General features: G+C 42.4%; 13 non-coding genes and 3 pseudogenes across 13 annotated transcripts; all 16 read right to left on the reverse strand.

Moving 5' to 3' along the window:
* Positions 1-260: 260 nt before the first annotated feature.
* LOC150080341 (5S ribosomal RNA) lies at positions 261-379 on the reverse strand (annotated as a pseudogene).
* Positions 380-967: 588 nt separating this feature from the next.
* On the reverse strand, positions 968-1,086 carry LOC150080342 (5S ribosomal RNA). The gene has a single exon (XR_016547442.1). It is a non-coding gene; the product is annotated as a 5S ribosomal RNA (ribosomal RNA).
* A 588-nt stretch (positions 1,087-1,674) lies between these two features.
* On the reverse strand, positions 1,675-1,793 carry LOC150080343 (5S ribosomal RNA). Its single transcript, XR_016547467.1, has one exon. It is a non-coding gene; the product is annotated as a 5S ribosomal RNA (ribosomal RNA).
* A 588-nt stretch (positions 1,794-2,381) lies between these two features.
* LOC150080344 (5S ribosomal RNA) lies at positions 2,382-2,500 on the reverse strand. The gene has a single exon (XR_016547503.1). It is a non-coding gene; the product is annotated as a 5S ribosomal RNA (ribosomal RNA).
* A 588-nt stretch (positions 2,501-3,088) lies between these two features.
* On the reverse strand, positions 3,089-3,207 carry LOC150080345 (5S ribosomal RNA). Its single transcript, XR_016547443.1, has one exon. It is a non-coding gene; the product is annotated as a 5S ribosomal RNA (ribosomal RNA).
* Positions 3,208-3,794: 587 nt separating this feature from the next.
* Positions 3,795-3,913, reverse strand: LOC150080346 (5S ribosomal RNA; annotated as a pseudogene).
* A 587-nt stretch (positions 3,914-4,500) lies between these two features.
* LOC150080347 (5S ribosomal RNA) lies at positions 4,501-4,619 on the reverse strand. Its single transcript, XR_016547450.1, has one exon. It is a non-coding gene; the product is annotated as a 5S ribosomal RNA (ribosomal RNA).
* A 588-nt stretch (positions 4,620-5,207) lies between these two features.
* On the reverse strand, positions 5,208-5,326 carry LOC150080348 (5S ribosomal RNA). Its single transcript, XR_016547470.1, has one exon. It is a non-coding gene; the product is annotated as a 5S ribosomal RNA (ribosomal RNA).
* A 587-nt stretch (positions 5,327-5,913) lies between these two features.
* On the reverse strand, positions 5,914-6,032 carry LOC150080349 (5S ribosomal RNA; annotated as a pseudogene).
* Positions 6,033-6,620: 588 nt separating this feature from the next.
* LOC150080350 (5S ribosomal RNA) lies at positions 6,621-6,739 on the reverse strand. The gene has a single exon (XR_016547456.1). It is a non-coding gene; the product is annotated as a 5S ribosomal RNA (ribosomal RNA).
* Positions 6,740-7,327: 588 nt separating this feature from the next.
* LOC150080351 (5S ribosomal RNA) lies at positions 7,328-7,446 on the reverse strand. Its single transcript, XR_016547471.1, has one exon. It is a non-coding gene; the product is annotated as a 5S ribosomal RNA (ribosomal RNA).
* A 588-nt stretch (positions 7,447-8,034) lies between these two features.
* On the reverse strand, positions 8,035-8,153 carry LOC150080352 (5S ribosomal RNA). The gene has a single exon (XR_016547504.1). It is a non-coding gene; the product is annotated as a 5S ribosomal RNA (ribosomal RNA).
* A 588-nt stretch (positions 8,154-8,741) lies between these two features.
* On the reverse strand, positions 8,742-8,860 carry LOC150080353 (5S ribosomal RNA). The gene has a single exon (XR_016547449.1). It is a non-coding gene; the product is annotated as a 5S ribosomal RNA (ribosomal RNA).
* Positions 8,861-9,448: 588 nt separating this feature from the next.
* Positions 9,449-9,567, reverse strand: LOC150080354 (5S ribosomal RNA). The gene has a single exon (XR_016547457.1). It is a non-coding gene; the product is annotated as a 5S ribosomal RNA (ribosomal RNA).
* Positions 9,568-10,357: 790 nt separating this feature from the next.
* On the reverse strand, positions 10,358-10,476 carry LOC150080355 (5S ribosomal RNA). The gene has a single exon (XR_016547472.1). It is a non-coding gene; the product is annotated as a 5S ribosomal RNA (ribosomal RNA).
* Positions 10,477-11,265: 789 nt separating this feature from the next.
* On the reverse strand, positions 11,266-11,384 carry LOC150080356 (5S ribosomal RNA). Its single transcript, XR_016547473.1, has one exon. It is a non-coding gene; the product is annotated as a 5S ribosomal RNA (ribosomal RNA).
* Positions 11,385-15,225: the final 3,841 nt, after the last annotated feature.

The following is a 15,225-nucleotide window of genomic DNA, read 5'->3' on the forward strand; positions in this document are numbered from 1 at the left end:
ATCTATCGGCAAGTGATTACTGAGAAAAAGGTGCTGTGGTAAGTTCGACGCCCTACGGTGCGACAGCGCTATGCATCCCTGTAAATTACGCTTAATTGCCGCAAACTAAATTACACTGAGGCCGGCCTCAGTGTAGTTGCACTGATGTTTTTGAAAATCGATGCTGTGATCTTGAGGAAAAATATGAGCAGCGTTTCTGCATTAACTAATTTTTTTTTTTTTCTGTTTCTGCATTAACTAATGTCAAAAAAAGGGCAAAAAGCCAACTACACCCGGTATTCCCAGGTGGTCACCCTCCCAAGTACTGACCGGGCCTAACGCTGCTTAACTTCGGTGATAGGACGAGAACCGGTGTATTCAGCCTAGTATGATAGTTGGCTGGTAGAACAGCCTGTAATAGGGCTACTTGTGGCTGACTTTGCTCTTCCATGGATTTCATAACGTTTCCTATCGGAAACGCCATGAAATCTCGGTTCTGTTACATGGAATCTAAGGCAAGAATTCGTCTAATTCGTACTGCTGCAGCTACATAACTGAACACGCGGTAATCATAATAATAATAATAGAAATAATAATACGCGTTCGAAACAGAAATTTGAGGGGAGGAAACAATCCTCGTGACCAAAGAGGCTGACCTGGTTACGAGATTAGGGCACATCGTCAGCGTCCAGTCTAAGGCTATTACCGGTCTCACTCACTCTCCTAGTATCTATCGGCAAGTGATTACTGAGAAAAAGGTGCTGTGGTAAGTTCGACGCCCTACGGTGCGACAGCGCTATGCATCCCTGTAAATTACGCTTAATTGCCGCAAACTAAATTACACTGAGGCCGGCCTCAGTGTAGTTGCACTGATGTTTTTGAAAATCGATGCTGTGATCTTGAGGAAAAATATGAGCAGCGTTTCTGCATTAACTAATTTTTTTTTTTTTCTGTTTCTGCATTAACTAATGCCAAAAAAAGGGCAAAAAGCCAACTACACCCGGTATTCCCAGGTGGTCACCCTCCCAAGTACTGACCGGGCCTAACGCTGCTTAACTTCGGTGATCGGACGAGAACCGGTGTATTCAGCCTAGAATGATAGTTGGCTGGTAGAAGAGCCTGTAATAGGGCTACTTGTGGCTGACTTTGCTCTTCCATGGATTTCATAACGTTTCCTATCGGAAACGCCATGAAATCTCGGTTCTGTTACATGGAATCTAAGGCAAGAATTTGTCTAATTCGTACTGCTGCAGCTACATAACTGAACACGCGGTAATCATAATAATAATAATAGAAATAATAATACGCGTTCGAAACAGAAATTTGAGGGGAGGAAACAATCCTCGTGACCAAAGAGGCTGACCTGGTTACGAGATTAGGGCACATCGTCAGCGTCCAGTCTAAGGCTATTACCGGTCTCACTCACTCTCCTAGTATCTATCGGCAAGTGATTACTGAGAAAAAGGTGCTGTGGTAAGTTCGACGCCCTACGGTGCGACAGCGCTATGCATCCCTGTAAATTACGCTTAATTGCCGCAAACTAAATTACACTGAGGCCGGCCTCAGTGTAGTTGCACTGATGTTTTTGAAAATCGATGCTGTGATCTTGAGGAAAAATATGAGCAGCGTTTCTGCATTAACTAATTTTTTTTTTTTTCTGTTTCTGCATTAACTAATGTCAAAAAAAGGGCAAAAAGCCAACTACACCCGGTATTCCCAGGTGGTCACCCTCCCAAGTACTGACCGGGCCTAACGCTGCTTAACTTCGGTGATCGGACGAGAACCGGTGTATTCAGCCTAGTATGATAGTTGGCTGGTAGAAGAGCCTGTAATAGGGCTACTTGTGGCTGACTTTGCTCTTCCATGGATTTCATAACGTTTCCTATCGGAAACGCCATGAAATCTCGCTTCTGTTACATGGAATCTAAGGAAAGAATTCGTCTAATTCGTACTGCTGCAGCTACATAACTGAACACGCGGTAATCATAATAATAATAATAGAAATAATAATACGCGTTCGAAACAGAAATTTGAGGGGAGGAAACAATCCTCGTGACCAAAGAGGCTGACCTGGTTACGAGATTAGGGCACATCGTCAGCGTCCAGTCTAAGGCTATTACCGGTCTCACTCACTCTCCTAGTATCTATCGGCAAGTGATTACTGAGAAAAAGGTGCTGTGGTAAGTTCGACGCCCTACGGTGCGACAGCGCTATGCATCCCTGTAAATTACGCTTAATTGCCGCAAACTAAATTACACTGAGGCCGGCCTCAGTGTAGTTGCACTGATGTTTTTGAAAATCGATGCTGTGATCTTGAGGAAAAATATGAGCAGCGTTTCTGCATTAACTAATTTTTTTTTTTTTCTGTTTCTGCATTAACTAATGTCAAAAAAAGGGCAAAAAGCCAACTACACCCGGTATTCCCAGGTGGTCACCCTCCCAAGTACTGACCAGGCCTAACGCTGCTTAACTTCGGTGATCAGACGAGAACCGGTGTATTCAGCCTAGTATGATAGTTGGCTGGTAGAAGAGCCTGTAATAGGGCTACTTGTGGCTGACTTTGCTCTTCCATGGATTTCATAACGTTTCCTATCGGAAACGCCATGAAATCTCGGTTCTGTTACATGGAATCTAAGGCAAGAATTCGTCTAATTCGTACTGCTGCAGCTACATAACTGAACACGCGGTAATCATAATAATAATAATAGAAATAATAATACGCGTTCGAAACAGAAATTTGAGGGGAGGAAACAATCCTCGTGACCAAAGAGGCTGACCTGGTTACGAGATTAGGGCACATCGTCAGCGTCCAGTCTAAGGCTATTACCGGTCTCACTCACTCTCCTAGTATCTATCGGCAAGTGATTACTGAGAAAAAGGTGCTGTGGTAAGTTCGACGCCCTACGGTGCGACAGCGGTATGCATCCCTGTAAATTACGCTTAATTGCCGCAAACTAAATTACACTGAGGCCGGCCTCAGTGTAGTTGCACTGATGTTTTTGAAAATCGATGCTGTGATCTTGAGGAAAAATATGAGCAGCGTTTCTGCATTAACTAATTTTTTTTTTTTTTTGTTTCTGCATTAACTAATGTCAAAAAAAGGGCAAAAAGCCAACTACACCCGGTATTCCCAGGTGGTCACCCTCCCAAGTACTGACCGGGCCTAACGCTGCTTACCTTCGGTGATCGGACGAGAACCGGTGTATTCAGCCTAGTATGATAGTTGGCTGGTAGAAGAGCCTGTAATAGGGCTACTTGTGGCTGACTTTGCTCTTCCATGGATTTCATAACGTTTCCTATCGGAAACGCCATGAAATCTCGGTTCTGTTACATGGAATCTAAGGAAAGAATTCGTCTAATTCGTACTGCTGCAGCTACATAACTGAACACGCGGTAATCATAATAATAATAATAGAAATAATAATACGCGTTCGAAACAGAAATTTGAGGGGAGGAAACAATCCTCGTGACCAAAGAGGCTGACCTGGTTACGAGATTAGGGCACATCGTCAGCGTCCAGTCTAAGGCTATTACCGGTCTCACTCACTCTCCTAGTATCTATCGGCAAGCGATTACTGAGAAAAAGGTGCTGTGGTAAGTTCGACGCCCTACGGTGCGACAGCGCTATGCATCCCTGTAAATTACGCTTAATTGCCGCAAACTAAATTACACTGAGGCCGGCCTCAGTGTAGTTGCACTGATGTTTTTGAAAATCGATGCTGTGATCTTGAGGAAAAATATGAGCAGCGTTTCTGCATTAACTAATTTTTTTTTTTTCTGTTTCTGCATTAACTAATGTCAAAAAAAGGGCAAAAAGCCAACTACACCCGGTATTCCCAGGTGGTCACCCTCCCAAGTACTGACCGGTCCTAACGCTGCTTAACTTCGGTGATCGGACGAGAACCGGTGTATTCAGCCTAGTATGATAGTTGGCTGGTAGAAGAGCCTGTAATAGGGCTACTTGTGGCTGACTTTGCTCTTCCATGGATTTCATAACGTTTCCTATCGGAAACGCCATGAAATCTCGGTTCTGTTACATGGAATCTAAGGCAAGAATTCGTCTAATTCGTACTGCTGCAGCTACATAACTGAACACGCGGTAATCATAATAATAATAATAGAAATAATAATACGCGTTCGAAACAGAAATTTGAGGGGAGGAAACAATCCTCTTGACCAAAGAGGCTGACCTGGTTACGAGATTAGGGCACATCGTCAGCGTCCAGTCTAAGGCTATTACCGGTCTCACTCACTCTCCTAGTATCTATCGGCAAGTGATTACTGAGAAAAAGGTGCTGTGGTAAGTTCGACGCCCTACGGTGCGACAGCGCTATGCATCCCTGTAAATTACGCTTAATTGCCGCAAACTAAATTACACTGAGGCCGGCCTCAGTGTAGTTGCACTGATGTTTTTGAAAATCGATGCTGTGATCTTGAGGAAAAATATGAGCAGCGTTTCTGCATTAACTAATTTTTTTTTTTTCTGTTTCTGCATTAACTAATGTCAAAAAAAGGGCAAAAAGCCAACTACACCCGGTATTCCCAGGTGGTCACCCTCCCAAGTACTGACCGGGCCTAACGCTGCTTAACTTCGGTGATCAGACGAGAACCAGTGTATTCAGCCTAGTATGATAGTTGGCTGGTAGAAGAGCCTGTAATAGGGCTACTTGTGGCTGACTTTGCTCTTCCATGGATTTCATAACGTTTCCTATCGGAAACGCCATGAAATCTCGGTTCTGTTACATGGAATCTAAGGCAAGAATTCGTCTAATTCGTACTGCTGCAGCTACATAACTGAACACGCGGTAATCATAATAATAATAATAGAAATAATAATACGCGTTCGAAACAGAAATTTGAGGGGAGGAAACAATCCTCGTGACCAAAGAGGCTGACCTGGTTACGAGATTAGGGCACATCGTCAGCGTCCAGTCTAAGGCTATTACCGGTCTCACTCACTCTCCTAGTATCTATCGGCAAGTGATTACTGAGAAAAAGGTGCTGTGGTAAGTTCGACGCCCTACGGTGCGACAGCGCTATGCATCCCTGTAAATTACGCTTAATTGCCGCAAACTAAATTACACTGAGGCCGGCCTCAGTGTAGTTGCACTGATGTTTTTGAAAATCGATGCTGTGATCTTGAGGAAAAATATGAGCAGCGTTTCTGCATTAACTAATTTTTTTTTTTTTCTGTTTCTGCATTAACTAATGTCAAAAAAAGGGCAAAAAGCCAACTACACCCGGTATTCCCAGGTGGTCACCCTCCCAAGTACTGACCGGGCCTAACGCTGCTTAACTTCGGTGATCGGACGAGAACCGGTGTATTCAGCCTAGTATGATAGTTGGCTGGTAGAAGAGCCTGTAATAGGGCTACTTGTGGCTGACTTTGCTCTTCCATGGATTTCATAACGTTTCCTATCGGAAACGCCATGAAATCTCGGTTCTGTTACATGGAATCTAAGGCAAGAATTCGTCTAATTCGTACTGCTGCAGCTACATAACTGAACACGCGGTAATCATAATAATAATAATAGAAATAATAATACGCGTTCGAAACAGAAATTTGAGGGGAGGAAACAATCCTCGTGACCAAAGAGGCTGACCTGGTTACGAGATTAGGGCACATGGTCAGCGTCCAGTCTAAGGCTATTACCGGTCTCACTCACTCTCCTAGTATCTATCGGCAAGTGATTACTGAGAAAAAGGTGCTGTGGTAAGTTCGACGCCCTACGGTGCGACAGCGCTATGCATCCCTGTAAATTACGCTTAATTGCCGCAAACTAAATTACACTGAGGCCGGCCTCAGTGTAGTTGCACTGATGTTTTTGAAAATCGATGCTGTGATCTTGAGGAAAAATATGAGCAGCGTTTCTGCATTAACTAATTTTTTTTTTTTCTGTTTCTGCATTAACTAATGTCAAAAAAAGGGCAAAAAGCCAAGTACACCCGGTATTCCCAGGTGGTCACCCTCCCAAGTACTGACCGGGCCTAACGCTGCTTAACTTCGGTGATCGGACGAAAACCGGTGGATTCAGCCTAGTATGATAGTTGGCTGGTAGAAGAGCCTGTAATAGGGCTACTTGTGGCTGACTTTGCTCTTCCATGGATTTCATAACGTTTCCTATCGGAAACGCCATGAAATCTCGGTTCTGTTACATGGAATCTAAGGCAAGAATTCGTCTAATTCGTACTGCTGCAGCTACATAACTGAACACGCGGTAATCATAATAATAATAATAGAAATAATAATACGCGTTCGAAACAGAAATTTGAGGGGAGGAAACAATCCTCGTGACCAAAGAGGCTGACCTGGTTACGAGATTAGGGCACATCGTCAGCGTCCAGTCTAAGGCTATTACCGGTCTCACTCACTCTCCTAGTATCTATCGGCAAGTGATTACTGAGAAAAAGGTGCTGTGGTAAGTTCGACGCCCTACGGTGCGACAGCGCTATGCATCCCTGTAAATTACGCTTAATTGCCGCAAACTAAATTACACTGAGGCCGGCCTCAGTGTAGTTGCACTGATGTTTTTGAAAATCGATGCTGTGATCTTGAGGAAAAATATGAGCAGCGTTTCTGCATTAACTAATTTTTTTTTTTTTCTGTTTCTGCATTAACTAATGTCAAAAAAAGGGCAAAAAGCCAACTACACCCGGTATTCCCAGGTGGTCACCCTCCCAAGTACTGACCAGGCCTAACGCTGCTTAACTTCGGTGATCGGACGAGAACCGGTGTATTCAGCCTAGTATGATAGTTGGCTGGTAGAAGAGCCTGTAATAGGGCTACTTGTGGCTGACTTTGCTCTTCCATGGATTTCATAACGTTTCCTATCGGAAACGCCATGAAATCTCGGTTCTGTTACATGGAATCTAAGGCAAGAATTCGTCTAATTCGTACTGCTGCAGCTACATAACTGAACACGCGGTAATCATAATAATAATAATAGAAATAATAATACGCGTTCGAAACAGAAATTTGAGGGGAGGAAACAATCCTCGTGACCAAAGAGGCTGACCTGGTTACGAGATTAGGGCACATCGTCAGCGTCCAGTCTAAGGCTATTACCGGTCTCACTCACTCTCCTAGTATCTATCGGCAAGTGATTACTGAGAAAAAGGTGCTGTGGTAAGTTCGACGCCCTACGGTGCGACAGCGGTATGCATCCCTGTAAATTACGCTTAATTGCCGCAAACTAAATTACACTGAGGCCGGCCTCAGTGTAGTTGCACTGATGTTTTTGAAAATCGATGCTGTGATCTTGAGGAAAAATATGAGCAGCGTTTCTGCATTAACTAATTTTTTTTTTTTTTTGTTTCTGCATTAACTAATGTCAAAAAAAGGGCAAAAAGCCAACTACACCCGGTATTCCCAGGTGGTCACCCTCCCAAGTACTGACCGGGCCTAACGCTGCTTAACTTCGGTGATCGGACGAGAACCGGTGTATTCAGCCTAGTATGATAGTTGGCTGGTAGAAGAGCCTGTAATAGGGCTACTTGTGGCTGACTTTGCTCTTCCATGGATTTCATAACGTTTCCTATCGGAAACGCCATGAAATCTCGGTTCTGTTACATGGAATCTAAGGAAAGAATTCGTCTAATTCGTACTGCTGCAGCTACATAACTGAACACGCGGTAATCATAATAATAATAATAGAAATAATAATACGCGTTCGAAACAGAAATTTGAGGGGAGGAAACAATCCTCGTGACCAAAGAGGCTGACCTGGTTACGAGATTAGGGCACATCGTCAGCGTCCAGTCTAAGGCTATTACCGGTCTCACTCACTCTCCTAGTATCTATCGGCAAGCGATTACTGAGAAAAAGGTGCTGTGGTAAGTTCGACGCCCTACGGTGCGACAGCGCTATGCATCCCTGTAAATTACGCTTAATTGCCGCAAACTAAATTACACTGAGGCCGGCCTCAGTGTAGTTGCACTGATGTTTTTGAAAATCGATGCTGTGATCTTGAGGAAAAATATGAGCAGCGTTTCTGCATTAACTAATTTTTTTTTTTTTCTGTTTCTGCATTAACTAATGTCAAAAAAAGGGCAAAAAGCCAACTACACCCGGTATTCCCAGGTGGTCACCCTCCCAAGTACTGACCAGGCCTAACGCTGCTTAACTTCGGTGATCAGACGAGAACCGGTGTATTCAGCCTAGTATGATAGTTGGCTGGTAGAAGAGCCTGTAATAGGGCTACTTGTGGCTGACTTTGCTCTTCCATGGATTTCATAACGTTTCCTATCGGAAACGCCATGAAATCTCGGTTCTGTTACATGGAATCTAAGGCAAGAATTCGTCTAATTCGTACTGCTGCAGCTACATAACTGAACACGCGGTAATCATAATAATAATAATAGAAATAATAATACGCGTTCGAAACAGAAATTTGAGGGGAGGAAACAATCCTCGTGACCAAAGAGGCTGACCTGGTTACGAGATTAGGGCACATCGTCAGCGTCCAGTCTAAGGCTATTACCGGTCTCACTCACTCTCCTAGTATCTATCGGCAAGTGATTACTGAGAAAAAGGTGCTGTGGTAAGTTCGACGCCCTACGGTGCGACAGCGGTATGCATCCCTGTAAATTACGCTTAATTGCCGCAAACTAAATTACACTGAGGCCGGCCTCAGTGTAGTTGCACTGATGTTTTTGAAAATCGATGCTGTGATCTTGAGGAAAAATATGAGCAGCGTTTCTGCATTAACTAATTTTTTTTTTTTTTTGTTTCTGCATTAACTAATGTCAAAAAAAGGGCAAAAAGCCAACTACACCCGGTATTCCCAGGTGGTCACCCTCCCAAGTACTGACCGGGCCTAACGCTGCTTAACTTCGGTGATCGGACAAGAACCGGTGTATTCAGCCTAGTATGATAGTTGGCTGGTAGAAGAGCCTGTAATAGGGCTACTTGTGGCTGACTTTGCTCTTCCATGGATTTCATAACGTTTCCTATCGGAAACGCCATGAAATCTCGGTTCTGTTACATGGAATCTAAGGCAAGAATTCGTCTAATTCGTACTGCTGCAGCTACATAACTGAACACGCGGTAATCATAATAATAATAATAGAAATAATAATACGCGTTCGAAACAGAAATTTGAGGGGAGGAAACAATCCTCGTGACCAAAGAGGCTGACCTGGTTACGAGATTAGGGCACATCGTCAGCGTCCAGTCTAAGGCTATTACCGGTCTCACTCACTCTCCTAGTATCTATCGGCAAGTGATTACTGAGAAAAAGGTGCTGTGGTAAGTTCGACGCCCTACGGTGCGACAGCGCTATGCATCCCTGTAAATTACGCTTAATTGCCGCAAACTAAATTACACTGAGGCCGGCCTCAGTGTAGTTGCACTGATGTTTTTGAAAATCGATGCTGTGATCTTGAGGAAAAATATGAGCAGCGTTTCTGCATTAACTATTTTTTTTTTTCTTCTGTTTCTGCATTAACTAATGTCAAAAAAAGGGCAAAAAGCCAACTACACCCGGTATTCCCAGGTGGTCACCCTCCCAAGTACTGACCAGGCCTAACGCTGCTTAACTTCGGTGATCGGACGAGAACCGGTGTATTCAGCCTAGTATGATAGTTGGCTGGTAGAAGAGCCTGTAATAGGGCTACTTGTGGCTGACTTTGCTCTTCCATGGATTTCATAACGTTTCCTATCGGAAACGCCATGAAATCTCGGTTCTGTTACATGGAATCTAAGGCAAGAATTCGTCTAATTCGTACTGCTGCAGCTACATAACTGAACACGCGGTAATCATAATAATAATAATAGAAATAATAATACGCGTTCGAAACAGAAATTTGAGGGGGCTACTTGTGGCTGACTTTGCTCTTCCATGGATTTCATAACGTTTCCTATCGGAAACGCCATGAAATCTCGGTTCTGTTACATGGAATCTAAGGCAAGAATTCGTCTAATTCGTACTGCTGCAGCTACATAACTGAACACGCGGTAATCATAATAATAATAATAGAAATAATAATACGCGTTCGAAACAGAAATTTGAGGGGAGGAAACAATCCTCGTGACCAAAGAGGCTGACCTGGTTACGAGATTAGGGCACATCGTCAGCGTCCAGTCTAAGGCTATTACCGGTCTCACTCACTCTCCTAGTATCTATCGGCAAGTGATTACTGAGAAAAAGGTGCTGTGGTAAGTTCGACGCCCTACGGTGCGACAGCGCTATGCATCCCTGTAAATTACGCTTAATTGCCGCAAACTAAATTACACTGAGGCCGGCCTCAGTGTAGTTGCACTGATGTTTTTGAAAATCGATGCTGTGATCTTGAGGAAAAATATGAGCAGCGTTTCTGCATTAACTAATTTTTTTTTTTTTCTGTTTCTGCATTAACTAATGTCAAAAAAAGGGCAAAAAGCCAACTACACCCGGTATTCCCAGGTGGTCACCCTCCCAAGTACTGACCGGGCCTAACGCTGCTTAACTTCGGTGATCGGACGAGAACCGGTGTATTCAGCCTAGTATGATAGTTGGCTGGTAGAAGAGCCTGTAATAGGGCTACTTGTGGCTGACTTTGCTCTTCCATGGATTTCATAACGTTTCCTATCGGAAACGCCATGAAATCTCGGTTCTGTTACATGGAATCTAAGGCAAGAATTCGTCTAATTCGTACTGCTGCAGCTACATAACTGAACACGCGGTAATCATAATAATAATAATAGAAATAATAATACGCGTTCGAAACAGAAATTTGAGGGGGCTACTTGTGGCTGACTTTGCTCTTCCATGGATTTCATAACGTTTCCTATCGGAAACGCCATGAAATCTCGGTTCTGTTACATGGAATCTAAGGCAAGAATTCGTCTAATTCGTACTGCTGCAGCTACATAACTGAACACGCGGTAATCATAATAATAATAATAGAAATAATAATACGCGTTCGAAACAGAAATTTGAGGGGAGGAAACAATCCTCGTGACCAAAGAGGCTGACCTGGTTACGAGATTAGGGCACATCGTCAGCGTCCAGTCTAAGGCTATTACCGGTCTCACTCACTCTCCTAGTATCTATCGGCAAGTGATTACTGAGAAAAAGGTGCTGTGGTAAGTTCGACGCCCTACGGTGCGACAGCGCTATGCATCCCTGTAAATTACGCTTAATTGCCGCAAACTAAATTACACTGAGGCCGGCCTCAGTGTAGTTGCACTGATGTTTTTGAAAATCGATGCTGTGATCTTGAGGAAAAATATGAGCAGCGTTTCTGCATTAACTAATTTTTTTTTTTTCTGTTTCTGCATTAACTAATGTCAAAAAAAGGGCAAAAAGCCAACTACACCCGGTATTCCCAGGTGGTCACCCTCCCAAGTACTGACCGGGCCTAACGCTGCTTAACTTCGGTGATCGGACGAGAACCGGTGTATTCAGCCTAGTATGATAGTTGGCTGGTAGAAGAGCCTGTAATAGGGCTACTTGTGGCTGACTTTGCTCTTCCATGGATTTCATAACGTTTCCTATCGGAAACGCCATGAAATCTCGGTTCTGTTACATGGAATCTAAGGCAAGAATTCGTCTAATTCGTACTGCTGCAGCTACATAACTGAACACGCGGTAATCATAATAGTAGTATAAGGTTGGGGTTCTAACCGACTTCGGCTCTATGAATTTTGGCGTCAATTTTCGTGCGTGTTGCCGCGTCGGTCGCTTGTTTTGCCGTTTAGGGTTTGAGCGTCTGCCGGTGAAGCGAGCCGAGGTTTAGGTTTAGCGGTTGCGCCGAGGCTTAGTTGCGGAAAAATATATTTTAGTTCTTATTTCGCCCGCTAGATGGCGCCACTTATTTTCGCCATTAAATTAAAATTTTTTTTTCTTTACCGAGGCTCGAACCCATGTCGTTGCTACTGGTGGTCCGGTGCTTATCCCCACGGCTACCCTTTCAGTTGTAAGAATATGTGTAAATGTAGCTCTTATAGTTAAGAGTGGTGTGAGTGTGACGTATGAAGTTGTATTTCGCCTTTTTCTGATTGGAGGGGGATATGAACCGATGTTCTGATTGGTTTGGGGGTATAAACCGACTTCGGCTCTGAGTCTACCGGTGATTTTCTGGTCTGTTGATGCCGTAGAAATCGTCTGCTTTTGCCGCGTTGGTTTTCAAGGTGGCAGTGGCGTTGGAGGGTGCGCAATGAATTGTGGGTTCGCGCACGCACACACACACACACAAGCCCGAGCTCTTGAGCTCGCGCACGCACACACACACACACACACACACACACAAGAAAATAGAGCAGTAGACATTCTTTCCCAAGACAAAGGTTTTGGCGGGAAAAAAAGTGGACGCAGTAGACATACGGGCACTTGGGGGGTCACAAAAAGTTCGAGCCCGACGATGGCCACGACAACAGAAGCCCACGAAACAGTGCCGCCATCTAGCGAGTCATTCTGAAAGCTGAAATCAAAGATTTTATTTTATTTAAGGTGTTTAAATTTTTTTTTTTTTTTTTTTTTTTTTTTTTCCTAGGTTGCTATGACTTTGGCGTTTAAATATATTTCAGTGGCTTTGCAATATGTGGCGCCATCTGTGGAAGCAATCTGAAAGCTGAAAATTAAAAGATTTTATTTAAATATATATATATTTTTTTTTTTTCCCTACATACTTCTTGAACGGAGATTGCCACGACATCGTAACAACCAAGAAAATGTGTCGCCATCTAGCGTGTCATTCTGAAAGTTGAAATTAAGGATTTTATTTAAATATATATTTTTTCTCTCACATACTTCTTGAACGGAGATTGCCAAGACATCGTAACTACCAAGAAACTGTGTCGCCATCTACCGATCTATTCTGCAAGTTGAAAAGCTGAAAAATTAAGTATTTTTATATGCTTAATGTTATGTTATGTGCTTTTTTTTGATGGTTAAATTTTTATATGTATATATTTTTACCCATAACTATTTATGATGGTTCCTCTTCAAGTTGAATTTTGTATCCTGATGCTTAGTCTATCTTGAAAAAAAAAAAAAAAAAAAAACCTGAAAAGTAAAATGTATTGATGTGTATATATATTTATTTACCTTCTTCAGATTCTTTCCACAACTTTGAATTTTTTTTTTTTTTTTTTTTTTTTTTAAAAATCTATATTCGAAATCATTTCTTTCCTAAAAGTAAATTCTCAATTTTTTTAAAAAAGGTTATTGATTAATGGAAAATTAAAACTTAATTTCTACTTTCTAAGAAAAAAGACAGACAATATTTTTCAAATAGACATGTTTTTATTGGTAAGTTTTACAGATGTTGTTACTAATCACAAAAATCAACACAAAAACTTACATATGCACATTGCTTTGATCAGAACGGATACTTCGTATATTTCGTATTGTAAGCAGTTTGAAGTTCTTCGATCATCGAAACTACAGCATTGTACAAAGCATAATCGTTGAACTCAGTAACTACACCTTCTTTCGAGCACTTAGCAGAAAAAATTTTAACACTTGTAGATGGTTCAGCATTTCTTACAAAGTACGCATACACGTCGTTAAACGAAACATCGATAGAGCCAGTAAACACATCGTTCTTTATACGTTCTCTAACACAATCAAGATGCTCAAGTATAACTGATTGCATTATCAGAAATGCGGGTTTTTCGTCTTCTAGACGTTGAAGAAAAGCATCTATGTCTATGATTCTATTAGATATAGCTTCAAGTTCAGAAAGGTGGAGAGTCATTCGTTGTTCTGCAGATAGCGAGAAATGTTTCCAATAGAAATCGCAAGCACCAACATCTGTATTGATTCGGATCCCCGGTAGATGGATTTCATCTTTAGATCTGGCTCTTACGGAAAGCAAGATATCAGTCATTTTGTTTTTGAATTCTTCCCACTGGTTTCTGGATAGCATCATGTGCGTATTAGTTGTCTCAATCGTAACATGTGGCTCGAATTCGTGACAATAAACACGAACTGTGCTACTATGGCTCAGACGCCTGTAGAAAGTTACGTTTGGTCGTCTTATATCATCAAACATTTCGTGCTTTGGCATTTTGGAAAAAAACTGCAACAGTGGAAAAATTCACGACCACACTGAGAAAGCTCCAAACTGTACTGTGGTCCACTGGCTATAGCATCATGTGATTAGAATCTAGTCGTGTTGTTACTGGCTCATAAGTTCGTGACGTGTCAGGAACAGGTAGAGGCATGTCGTACAATGGTTATATAATACCATATAGCTAACGCAGGTGTTGCTCCCAAAGTCTTTTGTTCAAATTCAGAGAGGGCTAAAGCAAAAGATAACAAAACTAGTTCAACTTCAAAAGGCTTCGTTTGGTCACAGCTAGACACGAGACGTACAAAGACTAAAGGAGATACCACCCCTCCAAGTATGCTCTACCGCTCCCAGAGCCTTTGTACGACATGTGCCTGTGATACCGCACCCTAGGCTTTGTTGAAAATGTAGAGTGACAAAAAGATGTCGATCGGTCGGTCGGGAACTGGGTAGGCACATGTCATATAACTAGGGGTGATGTGAATCCCGAGTCTTTGTTTAAATTTAGAATAGTAAAAGCTAGCTCAACTTCAAAGGCTATGGTTGGGAACAAATAGAAACATGTAGTACAAAGGTTATATAACAGCACATAGCTTTAGCTGGTATCGTTCCGAAGCCTTTGTAGTAACAAAAAACAAAAAGATAATTCAGCTTCAAAGATTACCTTCAAAGATGTCACGCCCTTACTGACGATTAAGTATTTCGCTCTCATACCATAGTGATTTCCTATAGACTGTGACTTTCACTCTCATACCGTAGTAATTTCTTATTGGCTGTGACGTTCACATACTCTTGAATCTAAAACACAGATTGGCTGTTGTCAAGTAAAAAGGAGCATGTTAACTAATAAGTTGTTTTAGCAACAGTATTATATACGATAATTCCGATACGCCCCCGTACTCACCTTCATGAACCCATCTCATTGGTTAAATTTTCACCTTTCCATACCAATCTGATTGGTTGTATTAGATTAACATTTGAACCTGTTTGAGTTTAAAAGGGCTAGTTTTTGTGTTTATTTCTTCATGTTACTCTCACGTTTTTTCCATACAATGTTGTGTACGTACAGTTTATGCTTATGTTCGGGGTCAGTTGTCACTTCTGATAAAAGTTCGGAGTGTTGTAACCCTTGGGTTTCCGACAGTGATATAGACCTTTGGGAAGTTGCTGATGGTTGTGAGTCCTTTGACTGCAACGACCCAAAATATTTTACGAAAATACGGAGTTCAACTCCCATTAGTACGGGGCAGT

Source organism: Mastigoproctus giganteus, chromosome 9, assembly GCF_048544385.1.
Source record: "Mastigoproctus giganteus isolate SK-2022 chromosome 9, ASM4854438v1, whole genome shotgun sequence".
In the NCBI taxonomy this organism is placed as follows: Eukaryota; Metazoa; Arthropoda; class Arachnida; order Uropygi; family Thelyphonidae; genus Mastigoproctus; species Mastigoproctus giganteus.